This window comes from Schistocerca nitens, chromosome 7 (assembly GCF_023898315.1).
Source record: "Schistocerca nitens isolate TAMUIC-IGC-003100 chromosome 7, iqSchNite1.1, whole genome shotgun sequence".
Lineage (NCBI taxonomy): Eukaryota > Metazoa > Arthropoda > Insecta > Orthoptera > Acrididae > Schistocerca > Schistocerca nitens.
The window spans coordinates 110,530,914-110,546,723 of record NC_064620.1 but is presented as its reverse complement, the minus strand read 5'-3'; the positions used below and the strand labels follow the sequence as shown (position 1 = coordinate 110,546,723).

General features: G+C 40.2%; 1 protein-coding gene across 1 annotated transcript in view; it reads right to left on the bottom strand.

Moving 5' to 3' along the window:
* The window catches only part of LOC126195019 (uncharacterized), a 91,550-nt gene that overhangs the window by 37,824 nt on the left and 37,916 nt on the right, over positions 1 to 15,810 (bottom strand). The gene's annotated exons all lie outside the window — the stretch shown is intronic.

Here is a 15,810-nt window from a genome sequence, read left to right as displayed (position 1 = left end):
CTCAACAGCAATGACATGTATGTCTGTTAAAATGACAGTTTCTGAAATCTGTCTTGTACCATTGCACACAGATTGTGATGTATATAACCGCTGACAAATGTTAGGCAGTGACAATATGATATTGTTTGACATAACTGTCATAAAGTGTAAACATGGAACTGACAGGTCAAAAGTCTGCATTACGTGCCTTTTGATGAATCTAATACCGCATTTATATATATGTGACATACATTCACATATATAAATTACACTTTGTTTGACAATAGGTAGGCCTACATGAAGAGATGATACATAAAAATTACGAAACTGGCAAATAATAATTTTATTTAGAGTTTATTTCCTGGATCTAAAATTGTCTAATTTGATGTGATATGTTAGACTATTTTGGAATTTTATACTTTTTTTGTATGTTCTAAATTCATGTACCAACAGTCAACAAAAATTTGCTTCTCACAGATATACATAAATGCTGCCTTAGAAATAACCAAAGTCAGGTAACGTAGACTGTTTACACAATATGACAGTTATGGAATCATATATTATCAAGAATTATCACTCTCTAAGATATGTCAGCAATAGCATACATGACGTCCTGTATACTTTGTGAGCCGTGTCGGCTCATATCGATTGCGGTCTATAGATCGAATCCCTGTTTCGTTTTCCCTCTGGTCGCCAGGCGGCCCTCTTGTACTGGTCTCCTGGTATGAAACTTTGAAATGTTTTCGTGGTGAGCGAGTGTGGGACGAACAGTCACCGAGTGCAAGGAGGAAGGAAGTCGGTTGGAGAAATGTGTGTTGCCACTCGCCGGTGGTCGGTGTCTTGACTGAATAGGTCTGAGGGAACCATTACAACGGAATGACTTCCGTTATGATTAGCTGCTTCCGGTGTTGTCGAGCCGTTTTGTGTGATCAAGTTGGGCGGAATTAGTCAGCTCTGTTGTTACCGCCCTGCTCTACGTGATTTTACCGTGAGTCGTGAATTTGTGCTTTCCGAGAAGTTTGGATCCATCATCGGTGTGGTATGTTTGGGCCTGCCTGTCTCGGCGTTCGCGAGGGCCGTGTGTAACTTACTTGTGATCCTTGGTCGTGTAGATTGTGGTGATAATCTTTTAGTGGTTGGTTTGTCCGCGTGCTTAGCTGAGTGGTAACGTGCTCGACTCTCAGGCAGCGGGCCCAGGTTTATTCCCGGCCGGTTTGGAGATTTTATCAGCTCGTGGACTGGGTGTTGTATTGTCTTCATCATCATTTCATTCTCTTCATCGGCACGCAAGTTTAGGCAGCTATTTGCTAAAAATGTGCTATCGTAACAACTGACCTTTTGTTGCTGCTAGGCATCTCCTGGTGAGCCAGCTACTATTTCTGCAGTCTATGCGTGCAGATGGTTCGGCGCACCGGCGGCACGATATTATTGACCTGCATTTGGGATTCGCTGCTTGTGTGAAGCTGTTCTTCTGCACGGCGACTGTGGCTTAAGTTGTATTTTCTTAATAGGTTTGCGTGGGCCAATATCTTTTAAGAGTACACGTATTTTTGCCATTTGCCTTGGATACTTCTTTGAGCCGTGACCTTTCTGAATAAAGCTCCCCCTAGGTAGCCAGGCCATTTGCTGACACTCGTATTTCCTTAAATTTTTCTGCTGTCGCAAAGGACCAGTTTAAACTTTGGTTTATAATTTGAAATCATTCTGTTAGCTTCGGACATTTAAAACCGTTTAAACATTTTTACTAAATTTGTTCTAGTCGTTGTTACATTTGAGATACAAAAATTTTGGTCTAAGTGTGTCAAGTCTTTTAAAATACCGTGTTAAATCTTGGGTTCTGTAATTTAAAACCATTTTATTAGCATGGGACATTACCATATTTGTTGAATCACTTTCCTGTGGTTGTTAAATTGGTTAAGCCATTGTACTCCGTTGTATTTAAAGCAATCCACTCACAGTTTTAAGAACACCTGATTTCTAAAAGATTATTTAACTGTGTTTTACTATTGTTGCTTTAAACAAATTGTTTAACAAATGCGAGTCACTTGGAAAATCATAAATGACGTCATAACCTGGGGCCTAGCCCTTCCAAGAATTCCTGTCAACCTGTCTGAAGCTGACTGTGTTACACGACAGATTTCAGATGCTATCGTATTAACTGATATGCATGCCATTGCTACAGTAGTACTTTAGTAACTGCTGCTACAAACACAGATGTCAGTCTTTGGAAATCGATGAACATACAGCTGTTTTGCTCTGTATTAGATGTTATAAAGACGAAAACAGGTTTTGGGAAACAAAGTATTTCTATGTGATTTGAGACTTTCTCGGCGTATTCCATTCGTGAAATCTTCTCGGGTGATCAGCCGAGTAAAGGCGTCGTCTTCTCGCAACGTTTCGAAGGGTTTCGTACCCATCATCTTCAAGCGAAGTGTCGAGATGCTGTGTTGCGCGGTCCTATAAAGGCTCCTGGACCAGTGACTGATTCCGGGCGCCGACCAATCAGGTACCTGCGGAATCGGCCGCCGCGCCAGTGGTGGGGGGTTCGCGGCGCGGACCGGGCGTCGAGTCCCTGCCGGTTCCTAATACGTCTGTGGCCGCTACCGTCTTCGTGCCGGAGCGTTCTCTTCTAATTTTAGTTATTGCGGGATTCCACGCTGTACTAAGTTGGAAACCAGTGTCTCGATTGATCAGGTTGCTGTTCAACCGAATTTCTACAGCCTCTTTGAAAACTGAATCCTAAAATCCTTTAGCGTTACACAGCTTCTTCGTACCCTCAAAGAGGAAGGTGTGTCCTTCGTTAAGGCTATGTTCCGCTACCACCGATTTTTCTGTCTGACCAAGGCGTACATTTCTAATGTGTTCCGAGCGCCTCTGCGTGATGCAGCGCTGCGTTTGTCCGATGTATTTCGTACCACATTCACATTCAATACTGTATACACCCGGAGTCTGCAGTCCTAGGTGGTCTTTGACTGAGCCAAGTATGTCCTTAATTTTACTTGGGGCATGAAAAATTGTCTTGATGTTGTGTTTCTCCCGAATGCGGGCAATCTTGGCTGTTGGCGGTCCCGCGTATGGTAGAAATGCCAGGCATCTGGTCTCATCTTCTTCTTGTGGTGTGTCTACCTTCCTGCTCTTGTGTAGGGCGCGCGAGATTTGCGTCTCATTATAACCGTTGCTGCGGAAGGTCTTCCTTAGGTGTTGTAACTCTGCAGGTAGGCTGTCATCATCACAGATGGACTTGGCCCTATGCACAAGTATGTTAAGCACTGAGTTGCGTTGTGCTGGGTGGTGGCAACTCTGTGCATGAAGGTATAAATCCGTATGTGTCTTCTTCCTATACACAGCGTGACCCAAGGTGCCATCAGGGTGCCTCTTGATTAGAATGTCAAGGAAGGGCAAGCTTCCGTTTTCTTCCACCTCCATGGTGAATTGTATGTTGCTGTGTATGCTGTTGAGATGTCGCAGGAAGTCTTGCAGGTTCTCTCTGCCATGTGGCCACACGACAAAAGTGTCATCCACATATCTGTAAAAGGCTTTAGGTTTCAATGGGGCGGTGTCCGGGGCTATGTCTTCAAAGTGCTCCATGTAAAGATTAGCGATGCCTGGAGCTAAGGGGGAACATAGCCTTAACGAAGGACACACCTTCCTCTTTGAGGGTACGAAGAAGCTGTGTGACGCTAAAGGATTTTGGGATTCAGTTTTCAAAGAGGCTGTAGAAATTCGGTTGAACAGCAACCTGATCAATCGAGACACTAGTTTCCAAATTAGTACAGCGTGGAATCCCGCAATAACTAAAATTAGAAGAGAACGCTCCGGCACGAAGACGGTAGCGGCCACAGACGTATTAGGAACCGGCAGGGACTCGACGCCCGGTCCGCGCCGCGAACCCCCCACCACTGGCGCGGCGGCCGATTCCGCAGGTACCTGATTGGTCGGCGCCCGGAATCAGTCACTGGTCCAGGAGCCTTTATAGGACCGCGCAACACAGCATCTCGACACTTCGCTTGAAGATGATGGGTACGAAACCCTTCGAAACGTTGCGAGAAGATGACGCCTTTACTCGGCTGATCACCCGAGAAGATTTCAGGAAAGTATTTCTAGTTTAGCTCATGGTGTATGGAAGATGTTGCTCATAAACAACATCATTAGAAAGTTATCGTATTCATAAAAGTATCGCTATGTTCATGTATCGGTATTTAGGCTTGATGAAAGGGTTAGGTATTCTATCTGCTCTAATTTCTCCATTTCTACTTATTTTTTAATGTATCTGCGATAGAGCGCAAACTATTTTCACAAGTTTTAAGTGGAATAATACAAGCTTTAGATAAAGCAACTTTTTAATTTCATTACAGATTATTCTTTTGAAAATAGGAAGACGAAATTTTAAATTACAGAACAGATTATCAAAAGACAACTGGACACCACCAAAAGCAAAATAAATTAAATCTTACTTAAACCTTCATTTATTCCTCTGTGTACCGTAGTCACTAAAAAACAATATTAGATATGTTCAGTCGTTTCGCTGACAATCATTAGCTTAGCTCTGACAACGCATTGCTTAATTATGTAAATAAACTATTGGAGATTACTAGTGTTGTTGGAATCTTCAGATACTCGTTGCAAGCTTACAGAATTGTGGGAATAAAATGATATGTCTTCTCACTGCTCTAAAAGTTTATCCAACAGTAATGCCACAAGTATCACAAACTACTTCACTGGATCATTTTGATCAGCCAAAGCAGGTTCGAAAGAGGGAACTGCTTTATTTATTTTTCTTTCGTTTACTTGTGAAGATCCCGGAAGTCGTATACCGTTTGAAAAAGGGATCACAGCCTGCGTCGCTGCTAATGGTGCAGCGGTTGTAGCAACATTTCTGGTAGATTTTGCTCTAATGCAAGCTCTGGAATACTGAAAATAATTTTAAATCTTGGGTGAAACAGACAGAGTATTGTTGCCAAATGATCATCTTCAGTTTTTCCAAAACTGCGTTCTACTTGCTTATTAAGCTCGTCTTTAATGTGTCTACTGCAGTGTCATCAGGGTGACCGTTGGGCTTACTTAAGTCATTTTGTTGTGCTTTTATCAGTAACAATAACAATTCGTGTGCCTCAGGGACCTGGTGCAATTGTTTCAATTGGACGCCACTTCGGCGAAATGCGTGTCCATGACATAACCCACCCATCCAACAGGAAAAGTGGACCACCAACTTAACATGTAGCTCGAACCACGTATCGTTTCTGTTGCCGCCTTACATCGTTGTGAAGCCCAAGCTAGGTTAAAACGCAGACTGAAAAATCTTCGGTCCGATCGCGGCTTGATCCTGCTAGCACTCGGTTTCTCTGCAAGCGCTTTGGCGTACGATTTCCTTCAAGCATGTGACAACTGATATAATTCTGCTTATGGCAACGCACTCCTTAATTGTTGGTCTGTTGGTGCTCGTGCGTTCAATTGTTTATACTGTTTGAACTGAATCGTGTGACCGACATTTTAGTTTAGTAGTGAAAATGTAATAAACTATTTCTAGGATCATGACGTACACGCTTACTTATCTAGCTGCCACTGGTCCTATAGACAAACTGCAGTGTCAACAATCAGTTAACACTGCATTCTGTCCGTTGCTGTTTCCCCACAACTGACTACATTCAAAGCTTCCGCATCTTTCTATACGTCATCTTCTATCTGTTTCTTCTCCTACCCAAGGACCTTTTTGTCGTAAAGTGGACAGTGAATGCTTGCTTAGGGATCAGATCTGTGGCCTACGGATTACGTGATCTGGCCATTGGAGACTTCTGATCTGTTGATATTGTTGCTCTCGTTGAAGATCTCACCAATTTCGTTATCATTTCCTGCTCTCCAAGTATCTCCACCTCCCAGCGGGTCCCTAATTCTTCCCATCGCATTTCTTTGATGTCTTTGGACTTATTCCTCTCCGTTTTTGTCGTTGTCCCGCTTTCTGAACAGTAGAGGACAATGAGGCGTTCTCATTTTCGCAGAATATGGTATAGCTTTAGAACTGGATATATCTCTGAGGGCATGTAGAGATCTCTTGCCAGCAGAAATTCTTTCTGATATATCAGTTGGTATTTGCGTATAACAACTTGGATGGATGGATTATGTTATGGACACGCATTTCGCCGAAGTGGCGTCCAATTGAAACAATTGCACCAGGTCCCTGAGGCACACGAATTGCCAACTTGCACACATTTTAAGTGATCAACAGACTTGAGGTCCTCTTCGTCAACTGTGAAATACTTCTGTGCATTTTTAGTTCTGCCTACTTGAATAGCCCTACCTACTTGCATGTCTCCTTTTGTTTATTTATTCAGTGTTGTACCTGCTTAAAGTACTGGTATCAATAAGAATATCTATTGAAAAGTATGGAGTAAAAAGAAGATATTGATATGGAAGTACTCGATACCAAGCATTATCATACTTTTTCCGCATTTCTACACACATCATCATCACTACAATAATTTCCAAAATTCTTAAATTAAAAACAAAACTTAACCTAATTTCAAAAATTTAAATTTTGGTCTGCACTGTAAAATAGCTAGTATTGGAATGGTTATCGTCACTGTCATACACGGTATGCAGTGACATACTTTGCTCTGTGTAACTTTATGAAGAGATTCAACATCATTACTGTCAGTCGACTGTGTCCCCGAGAAAGATCTGTGTAGGGGATTTCATCTTGGTAGTTGACATGCTTAAATTATCCTCCCTAGTGGAGCAATTACAATAGGAATCAAATTTTATTACCTCTCCGGCTACAACAGATGCGTAAATACCACTAAGACGTAACGTTGGTTTGATGGCAAGATTGTCATCAGCTTTGACTCTATTAACATTTTCTACGATCCGTCTATCCGTTTCATTATAATCTGAAGCTTATTGCAGTATCAGATCATGTTCAACATCTCTCATCTCTTATACCAATGTATCATATTTACAGATCTTTTGTCACATTCCTAAAATGAGGAATTTCTTTACAAAGTATTTCTACACGATAATCAGTTTATACGAGTATAGCTGCTCAAGACATATCTGTCATCTCCTTGGTGCGTGGTAACACTATCAATTGCCCCACCTTCTGTTGTACTTCCGTGCTTTTTATTCTTCCATTCATGTCCAAATTCGTTTGATTCTCTCAGTATTCTGGTGGTCTTTCTTCTTGGTACAGTTTGTTTCATGGGCTGCCTAACGCATCGTCTCCTAGTCATCTCCACAGGGTATAAAGACACCGATAGCAGATTCAGACTTAGACAAGCTGAACAACCCGAACTTTTTATAAGTACCCCTGCAATGATCACGTTTAAGCCAGTATCAGGAGGAGAACTCCAGATGATAACAGAAAGCACTGAAGCATAAATCGTTATAAGTACTAATGCTGGCTAAAGTTTCTGGTAAGTTCAGCTGAAATTTTTACTCGGACCTAGCGGTGATCAGAGAGGATATATTAAATGCTTAATCGTAACTAACACTTGGTTCAAGAACATGAAAGAACATTGTATATATGGAAGAAGCCTGGATGTAGATTATATAATGGTAAGACAGAGATTCAGGAACAAGGTTTTATATTACCAGGGGCAGATGTGGACTCTGACCACAATCTATTGTTTATGAACTGTAGATGAAGACATAAGAAACTGCAAAAAGGTGGGAATTTTAGGAGATGGGTGCTAGATAAACTGAAAGAACCAGAGGTTGTAGAGAGCTTCAGGGAGAGCATTAGGGAACAATTGACAAGAATGGGGGAAAGAAATACAGTAGAACAGGAATGGGTAGCTTTGACAGATGAAATAGTTAAGGTAGTAGACGATCAAGTAGGTAAAAAGACGAGGGATAATAGAAATCCTTGGGTAACACAAGAGATATTGAATTTAATTGATGAAAGGAGGAAATACAAAAATGCAATAAATGAAGTAGGCAAAGAGGAAAACAAACGTCTCAAAAATGAGATCGACAGGAAGTGCAAAATGGCTAAGCAGGGATGCCTAGAGAACAAATGTAAGGATGTAGAGGCACATATCACAAGGTATAAGATAGATACTACCTACAGGAAAATTAAAGAGACCTTTGAAGAAAAGAGAACCACTTACATGAATATCAAGAGATCAGATGGAAACCCAGTTCTAAGCAAAGAAGGGAAAGCAGAAAAATGGAAGGATTATATGGAGTGTCTGTACAAGGGCGATGTTCTTGAGGAGAAATGGAAGAGAATGTAGATGAAGATGGAATAGGAGATATGATAATGTGTGAAGAGTTTGACAGAGCACTGAAAGACCTAAGTCGAAACAAGGCCCCAGGAGTAGACAACATTCCATTAGAACTACTGATAGCCTTGGGAGAGCCAGGCCTAACAAAACACTACCATCTAGTGAGAAACATGTGTGAGACAGGCGAAATACCCTCAGACTTCAAGAAGAATATAATTATTCAAATACCAAAGAAAGCAGGGGTTGACAAATGTGAAAATTACCGAACAATCAGTTTAATAAGTCACGGTTGCAAAATAGTAACACGAATCCTTTACAGACGAATGGAAAAATTGTTAGAAGCCGACCTCGGGGAGGATCAGTTTGATTCCGTAGAAATGTTGGAACACGTGAGGCAATACTGACCCTAAAACTTATCTTAGATCAAGAAAAGGAAACCTACGTTTCTAGCATTTGTAGACTTAGAGAAAGCTTTTGACAATGTTGACTGGAACACTCTCTTTCAAATTCTAAAGGTGGCAGGGGTAAAATACAGGGAGCGAAAGGCTATTTACAATTTGTACAGAAACCAGATGGCAGTAATAAGAGTCGAGGGCCATGAAAGGGAAGCAGTGGCTGGGAGGGAGTAAGACAGGGTTGTAACCTCTGCCCGATGTTATTCAATCTGTATATTGAGCAAGCAGTAATGGAAACAAAAGAAAAATTTGGAGTAGGTTTTAAAATCCAGGGAGAAGAAATAAAATCTTTGAGGTTCGCCGATGACATTGTACATCTGTCAGAGACAGCAAAGGACTTGGAAGAGCAGTTTAACGGAATGGACAGTGCCTTGAAAGGAGGATATAAGATGAACATCAACAAAAGCAAAACGAGAATAGTGGAATGTAGTCGAATTAAGTCGGGTGATGCTGATGGAATTAGATTAGGGAATGAGGCACTTAAAGTAGTAGAAGAGTTTTGCTATTTGGGGAGCAAAATAACTGATGATGGCCGAAGTAGAGAGGATATAAAATGTGGACTGAGAATGGCAAGGAAAGCGCTTCTAAAGTATAGATTTAAGTGTGAGGAAGTCGTTTCTGAAAATATTTGTATGGAGTGTAGCCATGTATGGAAGTGAAACATGGACAATAAATAGTTTGGACAAGAAGAGAATAGAAGCTTTCGAAATGTGATGCTACAGAAGAATGTTGAAGATTAGATGGGTAGATCACATAACTAACGAAAGGTATTGAATAGAATTGGGGAGAAGAGAAATTTGTGGCACAACTTGACTAGAAGAAGGGATCGGTTGGTAGAGCATATTCTGAGGCATGAAGGGTTAGCCAATTTAGTATCGGAGAGCAGCGTGGCGGACAAAAATCGTAGAGGGAGACCAAGAGATGAATACACTATACAGATTCAGAAGGATGTAGGTTGCAGTAGGTACTGGGAGATGAAGAACCTTGTAGAGGACAGAGTAGCATGAAGAGCTGCAACAAACCAGTCTCAGGACTGAAGACCACAACAACAATATTAAATACAGTGGTGGCACCGTGTTTGTTGCTCTTTGAAGTAGTCTGTCTTGTGGCGAAAATGAGGTAGAGACTTTTTCTTACTTTGGATGGTGAAGTCTATACTTAACAACTGGAATTAATTACAGAATGCTTACTTTCACCGACTTCTCGACTCAGATGAAGACTTAAGTCTCATCTCATACGTTTACTCCACTCATGCAGCTACACATGATTTGTGACCTAAATTTACACTCGATATGTTGGGGCAATTACTTGCTTAAAGTCGGTGGTAGGCACAGAACATCGTCTCAATCAGTACTAAATGTGTTTTCCTGAATTTCTTATGGATAGTTACTTCAGAATCCCTCTCGAAGCGTAAATAGTTGCGAAAACATACTCGGCCTCTATGCAACAATTAATCCCTAGCAAATAGATAGCATTTTGACAGAGAAAGTAATCGCAAGGTCGTTGCACCGACACTGAATACCGCAACAACAAAATCAACTAACAATAGACACAAAATTTAACTCTATAAAAGCCGATCAAAATACGCTTGACGCCTTCCTGAGAGACAGCTTTCCTTCCCTCCGGACTAACTATGTAAGTGCAGACCAAATGTGACTTAAATTGATAGAAATAGTACCGCAGGCAGTGGAGAGGTTTGTGCGAAACTAATTAATACGAGACGGAACTGACCCAGCATGCTACAAAAAACAGGTCAGAAAACGTTTGTAGGAACCACGTAATTAGTACGCCAAATTTAAAAGAGCGTAAAACACCAAGAATGGCCAAGTTATACAGAAGCTCTAAATTTGTCGCAAACTACAATGCGAGACGCTTTTAATAGTTTCTACAACGAAACTGTCTTGAAATCTGGACGAAAACCTAAGGAGATTTTGGTCTCGTCAAGCATACCAGCGGCAATACACTATCCATACTTCACGTCATAGCTATGGTAATGTTACCCCTTAAAGTGGCACTAAAGCTGAGTTACTAATTACGGTTTTACGAAGTTTCTTCACCAAAGAAGACGACTAAATTATAAGTAGATATTCTCGGTGTAGCGCGGCATCTGAAATCACTTAATAAAGACAAGTCTTCCGGTTCACTAGCTTCATACATAACATATACAACCGCTCGCAGGACGAAAGATCCGTACCTAGAGACTTGAGAGTTGCGCATGTTATACCAGTACACAAGAAAGGAAGTAAGAGTAGTCCGATGAATTGCAGAACCATTCCGCAGACGGCGATTTGCCGCAGGATTTTGGAACGTATACTTTGCCCGCACATTGTGAAATGCCTCTGAGACAACTATCCGTCAACACACATTCACCACACGTTCAAAATTTATCGTTCTTCAGTAACGCAAGTACCTCTTTATTCTCACGAGCGAATGAGTGTCATCCACGGAAACGTTCACATTCATTCCTTATTTTTACAGTTCCAGAGAGCTATTGATACTGTTACTCACTAGCAGCTTCTAATCATATTGCGTGCCAATGGCGTATTGTCTCAGTAATGAGACTGGATTCGCCACTTCCTGTCAGAAAGGTAACAGTTCGTTGTAGTTGACGGAAAGATATCAAGTAAAACAAAAGTGATATCTGAATATCCAACGATCTTCCCAAATACGAAAATATTGTTTCCATACCGAAGATCATGGAAAGAAATGATTGTCGTAATAAAATAGGAGAAATCAGATTCCGCAAAAAAATATTTAGGTGTCCGCTTTTCCTGCGGCGCTGTTCAAGAGTGGAACGGTAGAGAAATAGAATCAGCCGCTTAAGCGTACTGCAGAGTGGTAACCTAGATATACATCTGTACTGCGCAAACCACCTTACGGTGTGTGGCGGTGGGTGCTTCTGTTACCACTTTCTTTATCCGCATTTCCAATTCCATTCAAGAATTACGAGTGGGAAGAAAAACTTCAAGTAAAGCAGGTAATGTAGTCAGACCACTATCTAAGATCACAGAGTCGGCTGACTTCTGTTGTCGAGCTTGTCCTGGGAAGAATTGGTGCTGTTGGCTTTATTTAGCCTTAAGACCAATACGGTATCTAACTTAACTCCTTCCTGTTTTCCCTGAAAAGTGTTTTTCAATTCGTATTGCCTAATATATTAATAAGTGTATCATGATAAAACCATAATGTCGGAGAAACGAATTTGGTGCTTCACTAATCCTTGTGCATAATCTTCTACTTCTGATTTATCCCTGTTTGGAAGATGACACTTGCTCTTGTGTTCCTTATACCAGGTGTTAATGTCTCTTTTTTGGTTGTATGTACTCTAGATCGCGTTAACAAGGGTCTCTGAGAACTCTTGTTGAGATTTGTTTTAACAATGCCTCACATCATCTTACTGTGAACAGTACAACAAGTTACATGAGAGTTAGATTGCGTGAGTATAGATAACCCACCGAGCACAGTTGTAGCGTTTTCTATACTGTAAGAAGTTGAATAAACAGTCCCACAGATGGTCATGAAGAAAAGCCCTCTTCTTTGGTTTCAGTATATTGATGATACTTCCCTTGTATGACCTCACTGAGAAAAAAATTATCAGCTTTTCTTGAACGATATTTGTCGTGATATAAAGCTCACTATGGAAAAAGAGAAAAATATCACATTCCATGCAAGTACTTAGGAAACGTGACGGAGCCTTAGGGTACGAACTCCGTAGTAAATCCAGCCACGTAAATTCGTGTCACCATCCCAAACAGAGAACAGGAATGTTTAAAGTACTGGTGGGCTGCGCTAAAAGATTCTATAAGCAACAGCAAGAGCTCGATCATTTACGATAAATAGGGCACTAGAGCCTAAAGGTCTTGAGAATATACTGACAAAGAACCAACGAAACGCAAAGTTTTCTCCTATTGCTAGACGCAGTTATAGCACCGTCAGGATTCTAAATAGTCGTAGTATTGACACTGTTTAAACTAACAAGAAAGATGTGTAAAAATTTCCCCACTGAAAAGGACATACGCCCTTCGCTTACCACAGCGATCTATATAAAATCTCTTGCATATGGAGTCAAGTGTACATAGGATTTACAAAAACAGCTAGTAACATCTGACTTAAGCAACACGAGGGCAATAACTGTCTGGGAAATACGAATATCTCTGTTGAAGCAAAGCATGTGCTGTACTGGTACCGGGGAACCAGCAAATTCGTTTCTTCGATACTGTTATTTAATCACGATCCAGTAAATACTACACCAGAATGAAGAGAGAGGCCTTAGAAAATAAAAAGAACAAATAGAACCCGCAAAGAAAAAAAATTATTGAAATTAACCGTTTGTGGGCCTCAGCGGTCAATAAAACAAACAGTGCCAATACTGCCCCATTACGTGCCCCATAAGACATGGCGGTATAGCTCCGCCATCTTAGGGTGCAATTCCAGTATGACGGTTGAGGCGACACAAGCCACGTGCCAGCAGCTGTGCGCCTGTCCAGCATCTCTCCTTTTCGCATAACTAAACGAAACACTTTCCTATTCCACATCTGCAGTCGCACTACAGCAGACACAACGAACGGCGCGGAACATAGTTGCACTGCAGTCGCACTACTTCAGACATGCCACTTCAAAGAATGCCGTTCAGTTAAATTAAATACTAATTGTAAAGTTGATTAGAAAAAAAATACTTTTCTGTAAATAGCTCACGGTCGTAGCCAGTTACCAAGATTAATTCTTAATTTAATTAAAGGAGTGCGACTGGCGACTGGGTATTCGAATGGCTACTCCCGTGCGGTTTGTCCCTACTGACGCCGTCTGCCTGGGATCTTCACTCAGAGGAAGTGGTTTGATGACGTCACGACGCGACTACAGCATGGATACGTACAAACAGTCCGGTTTACTGCGATTCTTAAGTCTTAAATTGCTCTTTGAGTCCTTATGGCGACAGATGATGTACCCTGGATTGGGAGACGAAACAGCAAGCACCGAATTATGCCTTGGACCACTGCCTAACGCAAATAAAATAAAATTCCCCTTGGGCACTGATACAGGCGGTGAAACCCTACCTCCTTGATGTCTTTGAAAACGTGCTTTCTATATTAAAATCTTCTTTGGGCATCTTCCTATGTAAAACAGTTTCACTCGTCCAATCTATGTATGTTCTAACATTTTAATTTAATGTAGTACTTATTTATCTGGCTTTACGCTTCATTTCATTTTCTTATTCATCATTTCCAATTCCTCCACAAAAATGAATTAATGTTATATTTGTTATGTGACTTTTGGTTTACCTGTTTAGTGAATCGAGAAGTGTGTCTAGTATCAATATGTGATGTTCTCTGCTGTTTCACCCATCAGTGTTCTGTTTTTGACACAGACGTGGAGAGTAATACAACTTCAAATCGAAAACATTATTATTATTATTGTTACTTTTCAGATAAATCGCCAAATTGAATTATGACTAGAAAGACATGGAAATAAAAGAATTTAAGACTCTGACAAAATTTTGTGTCCTATAGAGCAAGAATTCCAAAATTTTGTTGGTATCACGAGCAATTCAGTATATTTGTAATTTATTAATTAAGGCGTATGTCACACTCCCACGTAATATTTTAATTAGTGACTATTTTCGGATATTTTCGTTCATTTTCAAACTATTATCTACATTGTAAGGTAAGATGATAAAAGAATGTATCCTAAAGTGGACTCCCTAACCCCCCCACCCCCCCAAAAAAAATGGAGTTACTGATTCTAGGATCTGCATTATTCTGAACTCTGGAGGAACCGAGTGTAAGTTATAATTTAGACTTATACCATTCTACAGCTGAATGCACATACAGCCGCTTCTCTTGTTACTAATCACTTGATTACATTTTTTCTACTACAGAAAAACTTTTTATATTGTCCTCCAGTTTTTGATATTTTTCCTACATATTGACAGGTAAGCATTTCAACATTCATGCTTTCTAGAATAGTAAAGATTCATTTTAACATTTAAGGTTACGCGTTATCTTTGAGGTGTTTTGGTAAAAAATTACTGGTTAACAAAATATGGGTGGTAGTTACGTAAACTGGACCCTTTTCAGTTTCTTAAACCAGGCTCCTGACATTTACATGCTTAAAGTCTGAATTAATACGCACTCTTATTCTCTTCAAATTCTATTGCAGATGTGAAGAAGATTATAGGGAAGGTTCGTGAAAGGGCCGTCCTTCTAAAATTACTAAAGCCATTGACAATGTTCAGGGAAACCAAAGGGTTGGAATGGCGCCGGTAAATAGCTTAATGTTCCAAAAACACCACGTATTAGGGTTTTCAAGTAGCACTACGGTATATCTCAGAAGGCAGCAAAAGCAAAATTGGCACACATCCAATTCTGGGTAAGATCTTGAAAAAGATCTGGTTTCGTGTTTTTTTGCTATGGAATCGTCTTTCTTTTGGGTTACTCATAGTTCCTTGTGAAAAATGACTGTACATTTGGCAGAGGGAGGTAAGACTGAACACACTTTGAAAGATGCAGTTGCTGGGGGAAAGTGGGTTAGTCTTTTACTTTAACGTCACAAAACGAAACTCTCAGAAAGAAAGTCTATAGGAACGTCCTACAGCAGCACTGTTGGGTTCAGCAAAAGAAATACTGAGGAATTTGATAACCTTCTGAAAGATGTTATATTACGTCTACATTCAAATAATATTATGTTTTCTCCAATTTCATACCTTCTTCCAGCTTTGATTATTGCTATTTTGCTTATTTTTAGAAGGAATCCAATTTTGGAACGGCTTGAGTGAAAGGTTTCTGAAAATGTTCTTTCGTATTATTTCTTAATGATTTTTTCCCAAGAGTAAAATGTAAATGGTATATAACATAACAGTAAATATTAGATGCCTTTAAAAAACCATGTTTGACAACTTTCAGTTCATTAAAATCATAAACCAAGTAAGTATCAAGTTTTGGGCACTTTCTACCACGCGTAAAGCGTGAAATACAATACGTTTATTTATATATATAATTTTAAAACATTTTTTGTGCTCTAGGAGTGCAATAAATCTTTTATGACGTACCTGAATTTTTATGTTTGACTGTACATAACAGACTTGTTTTCACATCAGATCAGATTAGAATAGATTAGATTAATACTTGTTCCATAGATCATGAATATGACACTTCGTAATGATG